A 21069-nucleotide genomic window follows, 5' to 3' on the forward strand; every position below is an offset into this window, starting at 1 on the left:
TTACTTCCTTTGCCTTGGGGGTCAAATTCATAAAATGTTCTCTGTGACCAAACCCATCAATTTAGTACCTATGTTTTCTTCTATGTACTTTATTGTTTCAGATCATATATTTAGGTCATTGATCTATTTTGAATTAATTTTAGTACAAGGGGCCAAACTGTAATCTAGTTTTATACTTTTACATGTGGCTTTCCAATTCTCCCAGCACCGTTTATTGAAGAGGCTTTCTTTTCTCCAGTGTATGTTTTTGGCACCTTTGTCAAAAATTATTTGCCATGTACCTGTGGTTTTATTTCTGGGCTTCCAATTCTATTACATTGGTCTGTGTATCTGTTCTTCTGCCATTACCATGTTATTTTGATTATCATAGCTTGATAGTATAATTTGAAGTCAGGTAGTGTGATACCTCCAGCTTCATTCATTTTTTTCTCAAGATTGCTTTGGCTATTTGGGATCTTTTTTCGTTCCATGCAAATCTGACAACTTTTTATTTTATTTTCTTTTAAAAATGACATTGGGATTTTGATGGGGATTGCATTAAATTTGTATATTGCTTCAGGTAATATGGCCATTTTTAACTTTGTTGATTCTTCTGATTCATGAACATGGAATTTCTTTTCATTTCTTTGTGTCCTTTTCATTCTTTTTAAATAATGCTTTGTAGTTTTTAGTATGTAGGCTCTTCACACCCTTTGTTTATTCTTAAGTATTTTATTCTTTCAGTTACAATTTCAAAAGGAATTGTTGTTTTTTAACTTATTTTTCTGAAGTTTCATTGTTAGTATATAGGAAAGTAGTGGATTTTTGCACACTGATTTTGTATCCTGCAACTTTACTATATTTGTTTATTGTTTCTAATAGTTGTTTGTGTGTGTATGGTGTCCTCAGGGTTTTCTAAATACAGAATCATGTCATCTACAATAAGTGACACTTTTACTTCTTCTTTCACAATTTAGATGTTTTTTATTTCTTTCTCTTGCCTGATTGCTCTGGCTAGGACTCTAGGATTATGTTAAATAAGAGTGGTGAGAGTGGTTATCCTTGCCTTGTTCTTGATTTCAGAGAAAAAGCTTTCCCTTTTTCACCATTGAGTATGGTATTGACTGAGAGTTTGTCATATATGGTCTTTATTAGGTTGAGGTACTTTTCTTCTGTAGCCATTTTGTTGAATGTTTTAATCATAAAAGCTGGTTGTATCTTATCAAATGCCTTTTCTGCATCTATTGATAAGATCATATAATCTTTATCCTTTGTGTTAATGTGGTGAATTACATGGATCGGTTTGTGTTTACTGAACCATCCTTGTGCTCCTGAATGAACGCCACTGGATCGTGATGTATCGTTTGTTTAATGTATTGTTGTATTTGATTTGCTAGTATTTTGTTTAGGATTCTTACATCCGTATTCATTAGAGATATTCAAGTGATTCTTTTTTATCCCACCCATTCTCATAGTTCCAAAAATCTAAATTTTCTCCTTGGATTAAACCAGAAAGCACTTCCCTCACACAGATTCTGTATTTTGTGCTAACTACTCTGACTGAATTACGTTTTCAGGCTCTGTCCTGAATTTCCTTTGAAGACTTTCAAAAGAAGTAGTCACTTTAATAATGATATTCTATGGAGACATACACAAGTGGTAAACTATGTAAATCTGCATGGGAATGATGCTCCCCAATCTCACAATAATGATTACCTTCAAGGAAGGAGGCAGGGGAAAGTGAATGGAAAAGAGATTTGTTTTATTTCTTCATTAAAGAGAGATCAAACACATATTAGAAAATATATGAGAAATATGTCAAATCTCTGAACTAGACTATATGCTCTGCAGTATTTTTCTATATGCTTGGAATCTAAAGCTTAAATGTATAAAGAACCCATAACACAAAACTCCCTAATTTATTTAAGGGAATTTGTTAAAATGTTGTCCTCTGCAGCAGCACCTCTCAAGCTTTAATGTGCGTATAAATCACCTGGGAATCTTGTTAAAATGTGGGTTTAACTTTAGTGGGTTTGGATGGGGCATTAGATATCATGTCTAACAAGCTCCTAGATGATATTGGACCAAGAACAACAATTTGAGTAGCAAGTGTTCACAGTACAGCACAATGTCACTTTTTATGAATGCATCAAAGAAATTTCTCAGTTTCAGGAAAATCTATGCTTAGCCTCAGTAACCTGTTGATTTTTTCCTGGTAGATATTATAAATTTTGTTTCATTCTCTGCCTTGGCCATTAGGGAGCTCAGACATAAATCTGCTTTATATCCTGGGAACTGCACACGAGTACATGGTATATATTTCTATGAGCTATTTTACTCTTGTTTTACTTTATTTTCCTACCCATATTTTTCTTTTGTCATAATTCCTATACCTACACATTTTATTCTATTTTTATATACCTCTTTTTTTGTAAACTATTTCAAATCTTCTAAGCAATGAGATTTGGCATATTTATATTAACTTGTATTAAGGAAGCCACTGTTTTGAATAAAGCATGACATACACAAAATTTAGATGGGCCATATAAGTCTTATATAGAATCTATAAGATTGAGCATCTAGTGCTGCATGATAGTATCTGGAATGTTACTGTTAATAGTATCACTTTATCATTAATATTCACAGTCACAATAGTGATAGAAACTACTGATTGAATGTCTACCAGATACTCAGTACTGGCTGGTTATTTTATCTCATTCACCTCTATTATCATTTATTGTATATAGTCCTTCCTAATAAATTGGTGAATCCCTATCACCATTAAAGTTGAAAGGCTCATCAAGATTACTTAGGAACTGTATCAGGGAAGATCCAGGTTTAAAATCTATGTATGGATGACATCAAGTCCCATGTTCTTATGGTTAAATATGATGTCTCCACAGGATTCAGAGGAGAAAATCAGAGACTTAAAGGCTAAGAAGAGAGGTTGAAACTTTCCAAGACGACTAAGTAAGGATGGAGAGAGAAGAAGGAAAAGTTATTTCAGGTGAAAGGAACAACATGGCAATCACAGAGAAATGGGGAAATGCAGAATGTCTTTAGAGATAGGCAAGAAGTCCAGAAGAGCTGCAACACGGACCCTATAGGGAGGGAAAAGGCACATGGAGCAGGAGCCAGCCTCCAAAGACACTTGTGTACCTTGCAAAGACATTCTGTAGGTTGTAGGTGGTGAATAACTATAAGAAGATGTTAGTCAAAATGGCAAGAATATGAAATTTTGTGTTTTAAAATATTACTTTCATAGTTGTATGGAGAATGGATTAGAAGAGAACCAGGATGGAGGGAGATGACTTGGAAGGAAGGCCCATTGGTTTTAAATAAAGGATCTTATTTGAAAGGTTTCCTGAAAGCAGACTCTTTAAGACTTTGTATTACTTGAAGTTGCAGAATAAAAAAGAATGAAAGGCTGGGATTTAATTCAACACCCACATCCTGGCTTGATAAACTGAGTGGGCAGTAATAAGAAACTGAGCATGATAAGTCAAGATGGATCTGGAGCATCAGTGGAAATGTGGATGTGCAGGACTGGAGCCAGAAGAGATAGATGAGGCATTGGTGGTGTGTTTGTGATCATAAAGACTACACGACTGAAAGGCATCCCTCAGTAGGAAAGCATACAAAATGAGAAAGAGCCATAGAGCAGCAATACTTAAGATTCAGGCTGAAAAATAAAAACTTGAAAAGTGCAATGAGAAAGAACAAAATGGTAGAAGAAGATCCGAAGAAAATAATAACACAGAAACCAAATATGTGTAGAGTTTAAAGAAGAAAAAAAATCTTATAATGTCAAATAGATTAAGAGACCAAGTATAATAACAGTTGAATAGTTTTCACTGATTCTAAAACTATAATGTCATTCTTACCTTAAGAAAATGTTCATCACAGTAATGGAAGGACTGCAGTGGATAGAGATGAAGACATGGAGACAGCAAGAGCAGACTATACTCTCAAGAAGCTTGGCTGAAAAGGAGGAATCTGCAGTGGCCCCAGCAGCATCCCTGGTACAAGAATGAAGAGCTGAGATCCCCACATTAACCCAGTATTGGTGGCCTGCAAGGTGCCTGCAATGAGGGATAAAGCTGGAGAGGATGGTGAAAGGTAATTATAATAATATTGTTAAAGTGTTGTTCTCAGGATCTAAGGCAAATGGGATAAAGAGTAAACCCAGGGACCCCTGACCAAGTGGCTCAGGTGGTTGTAGTGTGGTCCTGTACATGTAAAGATTTCGGGTTCAATTCCCAGTCAAGACACATACCTAGGTCTCTGGGTTCAATCCCCGGTCTGAGCACCTAAAGGAGGTAACCGATCTCTCTCTCTCTTTTCCCCCCACTTCTTCTCTTTCTAAAAATCAGTGAAAACATATCTTTAAATGAGGATTTTTTAAAAAATAGAGTAAATCCAGGGAGACACAAATGGTCAAGGAGGAAGCTAAATGGTCAAAGGAAGATAGTAATGATCTCAAAATGTCAGAAAACAAACAAAATAAAAGGAAAATTCTGGGAGAGAGAAACGATTCTGTGGTTATTCTAAAAGCATAAAGAACTAGAAATGAAGATTTGGCAATGGCAGGACGTTCAAAAAATCAGGAAATCTAGGGTGGAGCAGTGGGGTGGAGTGCTCCTGGAAGTCAGGAGGGAGGCATTCAAGTCCATGAGGTGGAAGAAGTCTGAGGTGTTGGTCTTTTATGGGTTTTCCCATAAACACTGTCATCCTTCACAGTGTGGCAAGAGTTCAGGTAGAGAGAAAGGCCGAGTCGCTTGCCAGGGTTTCCGTGCATGGGAGCGAAACTTGTGGAAGACCCTACAAGGAGAAATAGAGGGCTCATTAAGGGGTGTGGGTTTACATGCGAGTGGGAATAGGGCTGCCAAAGAGGAAGCAAAGGGAGGCTGGGCTAGCGGACTTCTTGCAGGACCATGGAAGACGGACTGTACAAGAGGGACTAGGACCTCCTTTCAGGTTTCTAAATACAGCGATAGCCTAGAACTTTGAATGAAGACAGGAAGTAGGTTGAGCAATATGCTGTTACCAATTTATTTGTCTCTCGATTTTAAAAGCACACTTCTGTGTTCTGTTTTGTAATTCTGGGGCTGGGATTCTGCAAACTACTTTTTTTTTTTTTTTCCCAGCTTGGAAGTTGCTCCCTGTTAAGCTCTGACATTAGGAGGCATCAGAGGGAGACGGGGAGGTTGAAGGAGGGACAAAGGACGAGGCCCTTGTTTCACTAGCATGACCATAGCAATGATTCTTTAACCTGGCAGTGCAGTAGCAGAAAGTGTCTGCAGTTTGTAGCCTCTCATACTCCCTGTCTAACCTCCCTAGGAGACACCACCTGCAGCAGGCCCACCCCCTCCCTTGAGGCCTGACTCCACCTTTGCATGGCTCTTCCTGCAAGCTTCGAAATTGTAATATTATCAGCTTCTTAATATCATTCATTTGATTGCAATTTCATTTAATTTAATTTTTAGTAATTATTTTAAATAAATGAGCAATAAGTAACAATTGTCTCAAAAAATTTATTGAAAATTTAGATATTTTGATCAAACAGAAAAATGAATGCAATATGATGAATGTAAAGAATTCTTAACACGTTGCTATATTTGTATTTTTTAAAAGACAAAATATTACAAATGGAACTGTAATCCCTTTGAACATACTCCATATCTCATTTCCCTCCTTTTCTCCCTCGATAGAGTTAATCAATGTCCTGAAGTTGGTGTGTATATTTTACATTCAAGATTTTATATGTTTATTTATAAACAATACATAATGCTTTTTTGTTGTTGTTAATTGTCACCCTAGGATTTTTTTTCAATTGATTTTTAGAGAGAGTGGAAAGGAGGGAGAGAGGAGAAGAGAGAGAAAGAGAAACATCTATGTGAGACACAGCAATTGGTTGCCTCCTGTACTGGCCCCAACTGGTGCTGAGGATCAAACCTGCAACCCAGGTATGTGCCTTTCACTGGGAAGGGAATCGAACCCACAACACTTTAGTGCGAGGGCCGACGCTCTAATCACTGAGCAATAGCAGCTAGGGCAATGCTTTGGTTTTCAAAACTTTATAAAATAGTATACTGTGTATATTTATTTTGCAAACTGCATTTTCACTTGTTAGATTTTCTAGTTTTATCCTTGTTGATACATCTACCTCAAATTAATTTATCTGGATTGATTATAGTTTTCTATTGCATGATTATACAGTGTTTTACTTAGCCAGTGGTCACCGATAGAAATTTAAAATGTTTTATTTTTTTCCCTATTACAAACAAAGCTTGCTGCAATAGACATCCTTTTATATTTCTTTGTATACAAGTGGAAGAGTAGAGTACTTCTTTTATCCTGCTATCACCATGGCCATTTGCTAAACTTTCTCCTGCAAGTATGTACATTCTCCAAGTTGCTAGAATGTCAAATATTCTTTAAGGTTATTGTTTGAAGTTATAATCACACAAGCAGTGCTTAAGTTTTCACTTCTCCACATCGTCATCAACACCCAATATTTTGCAGACTTTTAATTTCTGTCCACCCAGTTGATGTTAGTAGTGTCTTATTCTTATAATCAACATTTCATGGCTCTAAGCACCTTTTCATCTGGTTTTGTGCTATACTAATTGACTGTGTTAATCTGTTGAAAAGTTATTGTTCATACTCTTTACATATTTTATGTTGGGCTGTGTGTCTTTTTATTCTTGATTTGTAGAAATTCTTTATATATGTTGTATGTTAGTTATCACATATACATCACAAATATCTTCTCCCAAACTTACTTTATTTTTTCCTGTTTTTATAGAATCTTTGATATGCAGAAATTTTATTATCCAAATATATTCAAATACATCAATCTTTTTCTTTATGATTTGTGATTTTTAGTTCTTAAGAAATGTCTTAATTTCCTGATATTATATTTTTTCCAGTATTTTCTTCTAAAAGATTTAAACTTTTGCCTTTCACCTCAAGATATTTAATTCATCTAAAATTTTATGTTGCTTTATTTTTTATGTGGCTAACCCTTGTCCTAGTGTCATTTTTTTCTTTTGAGTAATGTGTCATTTCCCCACAGGCCCATGAAGCAGTCTCTGTTCTGCCCCAAGTCTCCACTTATGAAGGGGTCGCTGTCTAGGAGCTCCACTCTGGTCTGTTTGTCTACCTCTATTTCAGTAACACTTCATCTTGATTACTATAGTCAATGGCACCAGTACTTCCTTATTCATAATATTCAGAAAAAGTCTTGGTTTTTCTTTGTCTTTTCTTTTCCATCTGCATTTTAGGATCAGCTTATAAGTTTCCCACAAACTCCTATTGGAATTTTGAATGAAATTGAATCTTTAGAGTTTCTTAGCAGACATTTTCCCCATCTAAGTCCCCCAACAAATCCAAACAGTAATTGGGCTAATATTCCATCTTAGAGATTTAAATATATATATTAGAAAATTTTATAACTTGCCCAATATTATGGAGTGGAGCTGAGACTAAAACCCAGGTTTCTCTTTTTAATTTTTTTCAATTATGGTTTACATTCCATATTATTTTGTATTAGTTTCAAGTGTACAGCATAGTGGTTAGACAATCATATACTTTACAAAGTGTTCCCCCGATATTTCCAGTGTCCACCTGGGCCCATTCATAATTATTACAGTATTATTGACTTTTTCCCTACCCAGATTTCTAAATAGTGCTTTTGTGTGTGTGTGATTTGTTCTTTTATATTTTTAAGATTGCAAATATACCATTTTCCATCAATAACTCTTCACAGTGCTTAGTATGGTGCTCGCACAAAAAACTTCCTCAGTGTTTTGGTGATTTTGATACCAAAGAGGAAGAGAAAAACAGGACGAAAGACATGGTGAGCAAAGAAAAAAAGAAAAAACTCCAATACTTTCTTTACCTGGACTTGCAGGCTATCCTCCAGTCGTGATTCTTCTTGCCTCCAACTCATCGATCTTTTATTTACATAAAATGGGGTTTTAGCAAAAGGTCAGAGCAGTGATAAAGCTGGCTTCTCTGTTCTCACTCAGTGTTTTTAGTTAACTTATGTGGGGTTCTCTGATAACATAAAAATATTTAAATTGACTCGGCTACTGTTTTTGGAAGACATGTATAGAAATATTTAAAGAATTTCTGTTTTAGAAACAGTTCAATAGAATGAGTCCCCCCAAAATGAATATCCAATTATGAACAGTATAAAATGACCAAGAAAAGAGTCTCAAAAGACAGACTTTTAAAAGTATATTGGTTAGTTGCAACATCTTCTAACCACAGTCTGAATTTTTCAATACGTATATCACAAAGATTTCTATGCTCAGATTTTATTTTGCCATAATTTAAATCTTTCTATCTTTATCCAAAAATCTCCCTATCCAAAAATTATTTTAAAGAAAAATATTTGAAATAAATACATATTAAAATAATAAGGTCACTTAACCAAACTATCAGCTGTAACATGTAAAAAAAACAATTTAAAATTTCACTGACTTAAGCCATGCAAATATTTTAATAGTAGATAATATAAATGCTTGTCATATTAAAAGTGTTAATTTAATTTTCTAAAATTATATTTGTTTACTTTCATCTGTAAATCTGTACTGCTCTTTAAAATTGTATGATCTTTTGTTGAAACAGAAAACAAATCTTGCAGAGATATTATTGTTATTACTGATAGCTAAAATAGTTTATAATTTGAAAGTTGGGTAGGAATTATTATGGTGTAAATGTATGTCAGCCAGAAAGACAAATGACTAAAGTATTACCTGTTCTCCCCCCAACACCTCCCCCAAACAAACCCTAGATACACACTGTGGGAACATTTCCAAGAGGCAATATCCATTCTACCAAGCATCTCCCACAGTATGTAGCTACTGGTACCTCAGGACAGATTGAAGAAAGGGAAACAGGAAAAGGGGCAGACAGCTGGATTAGACTGTACTGTGTATATTAGTGATGGGTAGACTTCAAAAGACTTAGAGGTTCATTTTGGACAGGTGCCCAGAGATTCGCAGGCTTACCCCAAACCTTCCATAACTTCTGATTTTAAAATTGAACTAGAATTCTTTTGAGACCAGACTTTTTGTCTTCAGTCATATTCCATGCTCATATTCCTTACCCTCAATGCATGATAAGAAATTGTAAACTTTTGGAACCCTGAAAAATGAGATACTTACTTTAAATGGATAATAAAAATAGTATGCTTTAAAGTTTTGAAGAAAAACTGTAAGCAATATGTTTTTGGGAAGGGACAGAAATTTCTTTAAAAATATTTCTTTACTATTTGAATTCAGTTAACAATAAAGCTTTTGAAACTCTTTTGGAGGACAGGTGAGATCTTCATGTGTGTTCGAATATATCTGTAAAGATTGATGGTAGGTCTACGACCGGTGTGAATCCTCATGCACGACTCCCAGGGAGTGTTATCCTGAGCGACAGGCAGGAGGTCTGGCGTACTGAAGAGTCAGTCTGGAGAAGTTGACAAGGAATATTTCTGTCACTCTGATTTGCAGAGTTACCCTTCAAAGAATGTAATTGTTTTTTGGTCTAATTAAATATGCCTCTCAAATGGCTTATGTAAGATTTATTATTACTAACAATCTACTTTTACAAGAGGTGAAAAATTATTTTCCGGTACAAAGGACACATTCTTGATGTAAACTTTGAACCACAATAAACTATACCTGAGTTTGTTAGTATGATTCTGGCCTGGCCATGGTTTTACTCTTCTCTAGGAAAGAAGACCTGGGATATTGACTAAATAAGCAGTAACAAAGCAGGCACAAAATAGTTTTTAGTGCGGTCACCACAAGAATCTGTTTTAACAAAACTTATACAGAGATCGGACAGGACTGTTTTCATGACTTGGTTTATGATTACGTGGTTTCCTATATTCTACATCCACAACAGGCACCCCAATGTCCAAGCTCTACTATATTACATGAGGCTCCCCAGTAGGTATGAATAACATGATCCTCCAACAGAATTAAATGCATTAGCAAGGAGAGTTGTGTCTTGCGCCTTATAAAAGAAACATACAATTTATTATATACCCAACTTTACTTCCAAACGTTTTTAAGCAATAATAGAGAACTAGCTATATTTCAGAGACCAAAGTTTCTCCATCTCTGGAAAGCCATTATCATAAAAATATTTGATGTCAGTGCAGATTTTACTTGAAAATGTACAGTTCCTGCCAAAATATCAGTAGCTTACTTAGGTCTTCATGCTCTGCTCCAATAAAAGTGTAAAAATTAGTAACAGTTGTCCCATGTCAATCTCATGCTGAAAGTGGATCCTCAGCAGATATGAAAACTAGAATAAGATCTACATTTCTTTATGGTTCTCTTCTAGGATTTTTATAAAGCAGACCTCATTAAATATTTCAAACCATTTCAAACTAAGATAACATTTGTAATTTGAATGATTTTGTATAATTTTTCCCATATTTTTAAGCTTCTCCAATCACTCTATTACTTCCTTGATATTTTTAATTTTCTTAATAATACAATAAATGCTCTAAAAAGATTAAAATCCATGCTATCTTCTGATTCTACTAATTGTTAGATGCATACCAAATGAGGAACTGGACCAAGCAGAAATTACATTTTTTTCTTAATTCAATATACAATTTGAACATATTTCTTCCCCAAACATGTTTCCAGATTCATTCATACACAGTAATAAAATGAACATATTTGAGCTTCATGCCCTATCTTCTAACCTAACTTTGGAGACTATGACAGATTGAGAGTTAATGTGCAAGGGGAAAAAACACAAATGTATACATTGTTCTTCAAAGTATTAAGGAAATTGGTACTGTACATCCAAGACATTCATTATTTGCTGTTTAATCATTTCTGAATTAATGATTCTGTATTTACCTTATATTTTCATGAGAAAATATAAATTGGAATATTTGTAATTATTAAAATAATTTTAAAAAGCAAAATAGTCATTCTTTAAAATATTATATTAGGTTCTCATTATACCATTCACACATTTTGAAATAAGCAATGTTTTTGGTAACTTGTCAGTAATCACAACTTTTTAAATATTTTTGAACAGTGTTCACACATGTCCACTTAAATAAATTAATTCTTCCTCCCCCCAACTGATTCATTCAGCAGAAATAAGCCCAAGAATTTGAAGGGGCATTTGATAAATTACAAAGAAATAAATTACAATTAGAAACTTATACTTTTACCCAAAGGCCCTCAAGACAAAGAATATGATAGTATATATTTACTTTGATTTGCAGGATGCAAAATGTAGTCAATACGTTTACCTTGGAAATTTTTCCCTAAACGAGATCATCATACTGAAATAATCAGTTAAAAAGCATCAGAAGCTACACCCCTTCAATTGGTATTTAATTTATTGAACAACTTACAAAAATCACATGCATGATGTACTTATTAAAACATAACCGTATAAACTACTTTGGTAATTGTGTATTGACAAGTTCATCATTTCTTACCTCTATATATTTAAATTAAGACTTCAATAAATATACCAGTAAATGCATTTATTATTAAAAAGAAATTTCTTTAAAAATTCAAATCTTAACTTATTAAAAAATACAATAAAAGACTTTTTTGTACTTTAGTATGCAAGAATTAGATTGCTTGACCTCTCTTTTAATGACTTAATTAGCTGTACTAAAGCCCAGCTGGGCCTCTGCTGACAACATAGCTAGATATTTCAATCAAGCAGTGTTATGGAGAGTAAGTAATAAATGCTACCTTGTCGCCATACTGTCCCAAACCATAGTGCAGGCTGGTAATGCTAAATTTGATCAGTATGCCTCATATTTCAATTAGTCGTGGTCTGAATCACTAAAACTGTGTAATGTGTATGAATTCCTGATATCAGATACAGAGCCGCAGACTCCCACAGTTAGGAGCCATTGAGTTTGCTTTTATTAGCAGCCAATTAATGGCAAAAATCTGCATTGCTTTTAAAATGTAGAACCTCTATTCCAGCTGCATCCACGGCTCCTGCTACACTGTACACAATCAGATCCATATCACTGTCGCATGTCAAACAGCTGCAAACTGTATTCTGTCTGCAGAAGTAAGAAATCCTTTCATAAAGAAGCTTTTTTAACCTCTTAGAAGTTATTTTCAAAGCCCAGCAGCACCAGTCACTTCGCAACAATGAGCGATTTAATATAGAAAGAAAGAAATCTACACCAAGGTAACCTCTGGGGATGTGCTAGGTTTTCAAACGGAATGAAACCCTACCACTCCGGCACGGCACAGGGGCAAGCAAAGCCACTTCTCCTGACCAAGGCTAAGAAAATATAAACATATAAAACCTGACCCTCAGACGGAGTTAACCCGTTGAAGCCTATAGAGTCATTAAAACAAAGTGGTATTGCACAAGTTTAATATTAAGTAACTTACATAAAATTTTGGTATTCAAATTTGTATGCCCGAACCTTAGCCGCTTCCCTAATAAAACATCTGTGGAGATCACATTTCCCCATCAAAAAGCAGTTTATTGCATACCTCAGAATTTCTAGACATTATTTTTAGGAACCAGACTCTTTCTGACATATGATAAGACGGGAAATTTAGATGTGATCAGATTTAGTAACAAAGCATAATTGCTTTATGTATTGCTAATGCTGTACTTTCAAGATTATTAAGGGAATGGTTGAGTTTTATGGTATTACATATTTTTAATTACCTTATACATACTAATCTGTGAGGTCTGAATCACTTTGAGATCTGACCATAAAAATGTTATTTGGAAGAAATAAAGCAAAGAGTTCCTTCCTTTGGTCTCCTATAAAATACTATTTAAAATTTTAAATACCTTATATGTATATTTTTATGTATTATATATGCTTGTGTTTGTAAATATGTGTTAATATATTTATACAACACAGGGTCCTGTAGACAAAAGAATTTACCTGGAAGAAGAGGAGCGTGAAAAAATAGCAATGCTAATACATGGCAGTAAAAATGTGGTGCTGGCATAACACAAACTGCTGCTATGGCTATTTAAAGAAGACAAAAATCTTATTTTACAAAATGCAACTGCTAATAATCAGCATTCTTTCTAACTGCTTAAATACTGCAGTGAGACTTATAATGCCACTGTGAAATCATAAGCTAGTACTTCAAAGGTGTTGTATCTGTTACAAATTGAATCTTCACTGCTTTGTCACAACTGATTTCACCCCGGTGGCTGGAGATGCAGCATAGCAGCATTCCTGCTGTCCCAGACAACCTGAACCAAACTGTTAAATACCCATCTGCTGCCCAAGCATGATTATAACACTATCGACTACGGAATCTCCAACAACCACCCCATAAATGTACAATTAGTCAGTTCCAGGGAGCAGAAGAGGAAAAGTATGCTTTACAATGTTGACAAATTGTAGGCATTTTAATGATAGACAGAAAATCTGGGCCGTATTTCATGCATGGCACAGTATAGTGTTCATTGTGTACTTAAAATATTATTCTTCTTGTAATACTTTATATTAGTACATTTTGCAATTATGTAATGTAAGTTAATAAAGATTTGAATCTCAAGTACTTTTTTTCCTACATGAGGAAATATATGATTTCATTAAGTTTCACGGATCTAAGAAAACCAATATCCAGTGGTTTCTGTCTAATACTAAATGTTTTTGTCGTTGAGCTATCAGGTTCAATGTCTTCGCTTCCTTCCAGGTATACATGACAGATGGACACAGAACGAGCACAGGACACTGATGTGAACAACCAGACGAATTTATGTATGAAGTGGCCCAGAAAAGGAGTGCATAGAGCAGTGCCTTGAAAGCTCCTTGCATATTGGAGTTTAATTATAAAGCAGAAGGTTAAATTTGACTTCTCTGACCGGTGATGAAAATTTGTCACTCTCCAGGAAAATTTTGGGCCTGTCAGCTGGCATATGGTTTTAATGTTTATATACGGTGTTCAAAAGTGTGCAAATATGCAAGCACCCATTCCGCATAACAACGGTGTGTTAGTATTGGACAACAGCACTTCGCTTCTGAAATCTTTTAAAATTGCTAATCCACTGTTCTTCTCGTGGAAGCACCTTTGCTTCATTCATCTGTACTATTTAAATAATACTAGAAAGTGTTTCTTAATGAATATTTAATTACTGAGTACTGTGGTTTAAATCTACCAACCAAGAAAAACAAAAGCAGAGGAAATTATATTTATTATACATCGCAAGAAACTACTGAGGTGCCTGAATTTCTAGCTAATGATCACTATTCTCTGTGGAATACACATTGTCATTACAATGTCTGTGTTAAACATGCTATAAATATGATCTGATCGTCTTCGGTGAATTGAACAGCTTAAGTGATGGCACTAGATAATTTCAAAAAAAAACTAGAACACAATTTTGTTTATATTAATGCCTTGCATAAAAGAAAATATAAATGAATCATAATGAACACAAATGTATAAAAACTCAATGTGCTGGCAAATTAATTGAAAGCAGAATATACTGATTATAAATATTCTATCCTTATTAGGAAGGAATTAGATTATGCCGAACAGATTTTTTTATTCCTATTGATATGCCACTTAAAATGGTTTAATTCCAAACTACAATTGATGTAAGTTTAAACACATTCTTTAACTAGCATGGTAGGGACACCATTAAACATATATTAAGTTGCCCATATGCAATTCACACTTGTGACTTTTCTCTGCCATTCATGAATTATGCAATTATCCCTAACTCATGGAAATGAAAGTGCATTAACTGCCCACTGTCATGTATTGTCTCTTTCTGTGTCCTTGTGCACACATCTCCACAGTTTATTATTCATGGGTGCATCTATGCAAGTGTAAATGTGCACATATAATATGGAAATACTCACCCATGGATAAAGACATATGCACCTCATTCCAAAAAACAAAATTTTGCAAAGAAGACTTCTACCCTTGCTATGGAAGCGACGTGGTGAAGCGGATGCCAGCGTTGTAAAACAAATGAGCAATTTCTACACACACGAAGGGTGATGATGTTGGCCTACACACCGGAAGCAGGGCCTTTGATCTCTGACAACTCTCTCTCTCCCGCTTCCCCCACTGCATTTTCTTTCGGCATTGATTGAAATCTCACTGGATCGCTATTCTAAAAACATTGTGCCTTGTGTTTCCAATCCTTATCTTTCCTCCAGCCACGTTAGCATTTAATGACAATCATAACAATTCCCTCCTAGAGACAATTATTCTTTGAGATAGATAGTTTTGGGGAAATAAAAAGGCAGCATTTTCTCCAGTGAATGTTACTGTCATGTGGGTTATTCGAAATTCTAAATCGAGCGCCTTAGCAGTTCGGCCCTGTTGGCATCTGTGCCTCAGGAAGTTTCTCTGATTTTAGTCAAGTCCGCACTAGTGAGCACTCGTGTGCAATATTTACGTTATCTCTAGCAGAGCTGTCCCTATTGAAGTAATTCTTTCTAATGAAATACAGTGAATTTTATCACATGCTCAGGATGTTCATTTGTGCGTAATGAAGCTTCTTAAAAATGTTGCTTCAGGCAATAAGAGGTGGATTTAATGACTTAAGAAACCAAAGTAAAATATTTTTTCCACAATATAGGTATTAATTTTATTACAGGGAGTCAAATGCCCATGTTCAGAATTTCCTTAAAAGGTTATTTAAGCAAGATAGCGCATTCAGTGTAAATTGTTCCTATATAAAATTAATTGAAGAACCTTTTTTGGTAGAAAAACAATTATTCTATAGTTTATGTACATTCTTTGTTAAATATTATTTAAAATTAAAACCGATTCACAGATTTTATTGGCATCTTTATTGTATGCTAAAAATGAATTAAATACTAATATCACATTAGCTATAATATTTTCTAAAAATACAACTTTCCTTTATGTTTATACATGCTTCTCTTTTTTGTTATTGATTCTTTTTCAAAGCAAATTTAAAACCCACTATCTTTGTTATGCTTTCATACTTAAAGCAACCATATCTAATTTTCACTAAATATTGTTAAATATTTTGTCAGTTCAATTTTATTTTAAATTCTGCAGTGTTTCTCAATTTACAAATAAGTTTCATGATTCACAAATTTTACAGATATTGATAATATATAAGGATTCTTCTACTTTTAATTGGACACAGTGTGACTGAAAGCTAAAAAGAAAAATGCCAGTAAGTACAAGATCCATTTCAAAAACATATCAAAAAGACAATAAAAAATAAACAGGTGAAAATAGTCCACATTTCAAATTATATTATTAAAGACATACTTTTTTCCCTAAGAGAAACTTTTTAAAAGGTCCAATTACTGCTAAATTATAACAAAATAAATTGTGTTAATCTCTAACACACTATATTTTTATGCATGTAAGTTGTGATTCACAGAAACACTTGCACCGTGGCAATAAATACACCCAAAGAATACTTCAGGATAAAAACAAGTTTTCATTACTCTTCAGTGTATTCACTTACATCATAAATAAGGTGTGACCAGCAGAAGGCACTGTTACAGTAAATATATACATACATACGGCTGCTCATTTACGAACTGGTTGAAGATTCTGATGAGAGTTTTACTAACTTTATAGCACAAACCTCTTTCAGATACACATTGTTATAAATTTGTTCTATAAGTGTGAAGGAAAAACTCCTACAATTATTTTCTGTATAGTTTTAATTTATACTTCAGCCCATTAACAATTTTATTAACCTCATTTTTAACTTAATTCATAAAAGAATATGTGGTCACACGCCATTTTTAACACTGCATTTAAGGAGTGAGGCTCTCTTGAGAGAACTCAGGCCCTGCTGAAGAGTTGGACTTAGAGTCCTAGTACAAACCTTGCTTCAAAACAAGCTTCTGGTTTCATTCTTATTAACCTTCAGACGTTTGATCATAATTTGCTAGAACGTGCGGGCATGGTCTTGGAATGGAACTGTTTGGATATATGAAAATACCTCTAATTAAATCTCTGTCAAACATACTACTAACAATGTTGTTTAGTTTGTGTTCATATACAAAATCTCTTGAATGCCTCTCCAAGTTTACAAAATCCATGTTAAAGGAGCTAGCATTGCAAAAAAAGTGACGGCATATGTTTGGATTTTTGTATTTCAGAGTCCTGACTATTTTATCTGAATTACAGATTTAGAGCTTTGTTATGTGTGATAGTTATGATAATATGATCACTAAAGGCACAAAGACAGGGAGACCCAAATCCCTTTGAAAATCCCTTTCTCTATTTCCTACAGCTGCTGCAGGAGTTTAATATCTGATAGAATGATGAAAAGGAACAGGCCGAACTCCAGTTTTAATAAAAATTTTAACAGGTCTACATATAGTTATGAAAAATGTTATTTGCAATGCCAATTTTTAATAAAATTTTCGTAAACCAAAGAAAAAACCCCCAAGGGGAACTTGATATGAATGTGTTTTTCATATGTACTATTTAAGGCTCTTTAAAGGTTATGAAGGTGACTGATAAAATAAGTTCTATTCAATACAACACAAACCTGAATGCACTTGCACTTTCGCAATTTAATCAAATAAATAACCAAAGCTGTCATTTTGTATATTGGATTAGACACAAAGATTATCACATTGCATTGTTAGCAATAAGAATTCATATTATTAAATAACTGCATTTTTAAACAAGTCAAAGCACTGCTAACGCACATGTCAAAGCCTTCGATAATGAGTTTACGATGCTAAGAAATAATACTTTCCATGAAATTATTTTGTGTTTTTCAAATTTGAGAAATTATATAAAATTTAAAGACATTAATTTTCATGAGAGAAAATAAATACATTAAGTATGATGAAATAAAATTTAATTAAATCAGGAACTACAAACTTCTTCAAAGTCTTTCAATAAAGTAAAAATATCCTAAATGGAGGGCCTCATGCTCTGTGACCTGCACTGGGACTCACTGTACATACCTGTGCATCGCGATCAAACTTCCTAGAAAATAAAGTCATGAGACAATAAGCCTGCGCCCTCCCTGGGGGGGGGGGGGGGGGTTCTATATTCATATAAAATAGAAACAAGGTGTTTATAAGGGAGGGAAAGAAACGTTACTTTACGGATGTAATCTGCAATAACTATAAAATGGGAAGTCTTCGTAACTTCCAATATGCTAAAAACAAAAAACACTCAGTTTTAATCCTGAAAATGTATGGATTAGCATTATCATCAGAGCCGCGGCACTCTAGTGTAGCACTGAGTTCCCCAGCATTACTGTCCTTGTGGTTGTTTCTGAAACTTTTTCACTGCTAAGGAAGATTTTAATACACACACCACGTGCAATACATTACCATTTTTGAATTTTTGATAGACTTTTCCATCAAAACGCTGCACTGATAGTAGATAACCATTTCATTCTCTACAGCAGGGCATGCAAAACATAACTACAAAGCACAGTCTGTATTATATCCCTAAACAAAACAACTCACTTTTGAAAACATTAAATTTATTCTGCACTGAGATGAGGAGAGGAAAACATTACCCACTTTATTACTGAGCATTGCAGGGCTGGAATAGTGAGCCATGCCCTAACCCTTTTCGTCCTCTTGTACGGTTTACAATAGCAAATGACAGCTGTTGGCTTATGCCACATTCACAAGCCTGCTATAGAACAATTGTTAGTGACTTTTACAATTCTAGAACCAAATCAAAATTGTTGGCCTAATTTATTTACTTGGTATTTCCCTGTAGTTTTAGTTAAAAGACATTTTTTTTGAATGAAGCAAGGGGCAGTGACCTTAATCAGGGGATTTGAAAAAAATTGGTGGAATTAAGTTAACAGGAATGAATTAAAGAATAATTTATTGCTGTCACCATTTTTCCCCTTGATTTCTGTATTGGGATTACAGTGGATTATCTCCAACCAATCCTATTTTTCAGGTCCTTGTGGCACCCTTGATATTACAGGAATGGGAAAGCAAATTTCTGAGATCATGTTTTTAAGCAAACACTTACTTAGGAAATTTATGATTGTGCAAAAATAATGCTACAGCATTAAATATGTCTTAAATTTACTACTTAAAGTATTTTTATAGCATTTTAAGAAAGAGAGTTGAATGTGTGGTAAAAGTATTTCTTTTTAATTCTGAACTAAATTAGGAGACTGGCTCAAGCATGCTTTGACTAATTTTGCATTTAAAAATATCTTAAGACTTTATAAAATAAAAGTAGAGGGTTTCTTTTTAGTTTTTTTTTCAGGAAAGCTCCAAGAATCACACTTATAAAAACAAATGTCCTGCGAAAATAGAAAATTATCTTCTTTTAAAATATATGTTCAAGCTTTTAATGGAAGCTCTTACAATAATTTATACTTAGAGCTCCACGTGGCCTTCACGGAACATGGATCTACTGTGTAGCAAATTATCTAGCTAAGTAGGCATACTTTCATTCTCCAAAACAAGACTTTAATCTTAGTTAATAAGATTTAGTATCACTTTCATAAGATAAGGAACTACATTCTACAACCGAATCTCCCACCAAAAAATAAAACTTTAGTCAAATATAGATAAATAAAATTATTAACTTTAATTGGATGCCATAAAGAATTTATGTAGTATTTTTATTCAATGATCAATAATTTAGTATTTTAACAAGATTTTTATTTTTCTTCCAAATTTTACTACAGCGTTTAGCCAATGTACTTTGAGTTTCAAGGTCATGGAGTCCTTGAATAAAATTTTCTAGGTGTGTATAAAGAAATAGGTGTGGTTCCTTTCCTTTATAGACACCTTACTTTGTCATTTTAATTCATATTTTTATCTATATAATTCAAAGGATTTGAAAATGCAATACTTTGGGGGAAAATTTATAATTACCTGAAGAGTTTAGGTTGTTATTTTCACTATAGAGAAAGTAAATACAAATATTTAATAGTATCTAAAATTATCTCATTGCTTAATTTTCATGGTTTCCATAGAAATTACCTCAGATATTTCTAAGCTGCAAGTACTCTAACCATTGGAGTTTATAAAGGTTTTTATAAGCCAAACTGGTGATTTTTCCCCCCTAAAACTTGATGGCCAAGTAAATTACACTGAATGCCAATATTTATGGTTTAATTACACATTATTTTTAAGAATAAGCATATACATATAAATACAAAGAAACATGGAAAGAAAGAAGAGAAATGAATTCCTCAAATAATACCAATTTTACTTTCCTCAGAAATAAGGAGTGTTAGCCACTTATCTATATCTCCATAACAAATTCCCGCGCATGGCAGGAATTGCTGGCCGTCGTGCGTGGGAACCGGTTCTCAGCTCTGGGCTCCTCATTGGCTCCATCTGTACGGTCCTAAGTGAGGATTGTGTTTCTATTCATTACATGTCTCTTACTTCATCAAAAGTGTTTTTAAATCTTGTAGAATTTTCTTCAAGATTTTCAAAGACCAGGGGTACCTGAGAGATTAACCAATTTTATCAAAGCCAGCAAACTTGGAAAACAGATAAATTAGGATGTAATTATTCACATCACCAAAGAATTCACAGATGGCTTCCTGTATGTAGGGAGTTCCCTGGTGAAGTGTTTGTTTACAGATCATTAGCTACTTGACAAAGATGCTTTAGGGCAGAAAAACTTAGATCTCAAGTGCTGGGAGACACTGCCAAATGGAGATCAAAAATCAGAAAAATAAAGCATCAGTGGAACCAGCATGTGAAACAGAAAATATTATTAACTTCATAAGCGCTTTGTACTTCATGCAGGTATTTACTTCCTATGTACACACATTGTGTAGATATGTGTATGTATTAAGTGTGCATACAGACACATACACACATACATCCTTGAAGAGGCAACTTTCACATAGATAAGATCACCTACAAACCAGCTGCATTTCCTTGGTTTATTTTAGAGATTCTTAAATGATTCACAGATTTTTTAAAATGTATATTGTGTTAAAGTACCTCCAGTGATAGAATATATGAAATTTATTCAGGCTTTACAGTGGAGTGATTGTCACACACCTAATTGTCTTGTACAAAGTAATCTGTATTCTTCTTACCACAGCAAATGTGTTAGCTTTTTACTGTGTACAAGGCCTTTTGCTAACCACTAAAGAAAAAGCAAGCATTGGTCATTA

This window comes from Miniopterus natalensis, chromosome 1 (genome assembly GCF_054644295.1).
Source record: "Miniopterus natalensis isolate mMinNat1 chromosome 1, mMinNat1.hap1, whole genome shotgun sequence".
Taxonomy (NCBI): domain Eukaryota; kingdom Metazoa; phylum Chordata; class Mammalia; order Chiroptera; family Miniopteridae; genus Miniopterus; species Miniopterus natalensis.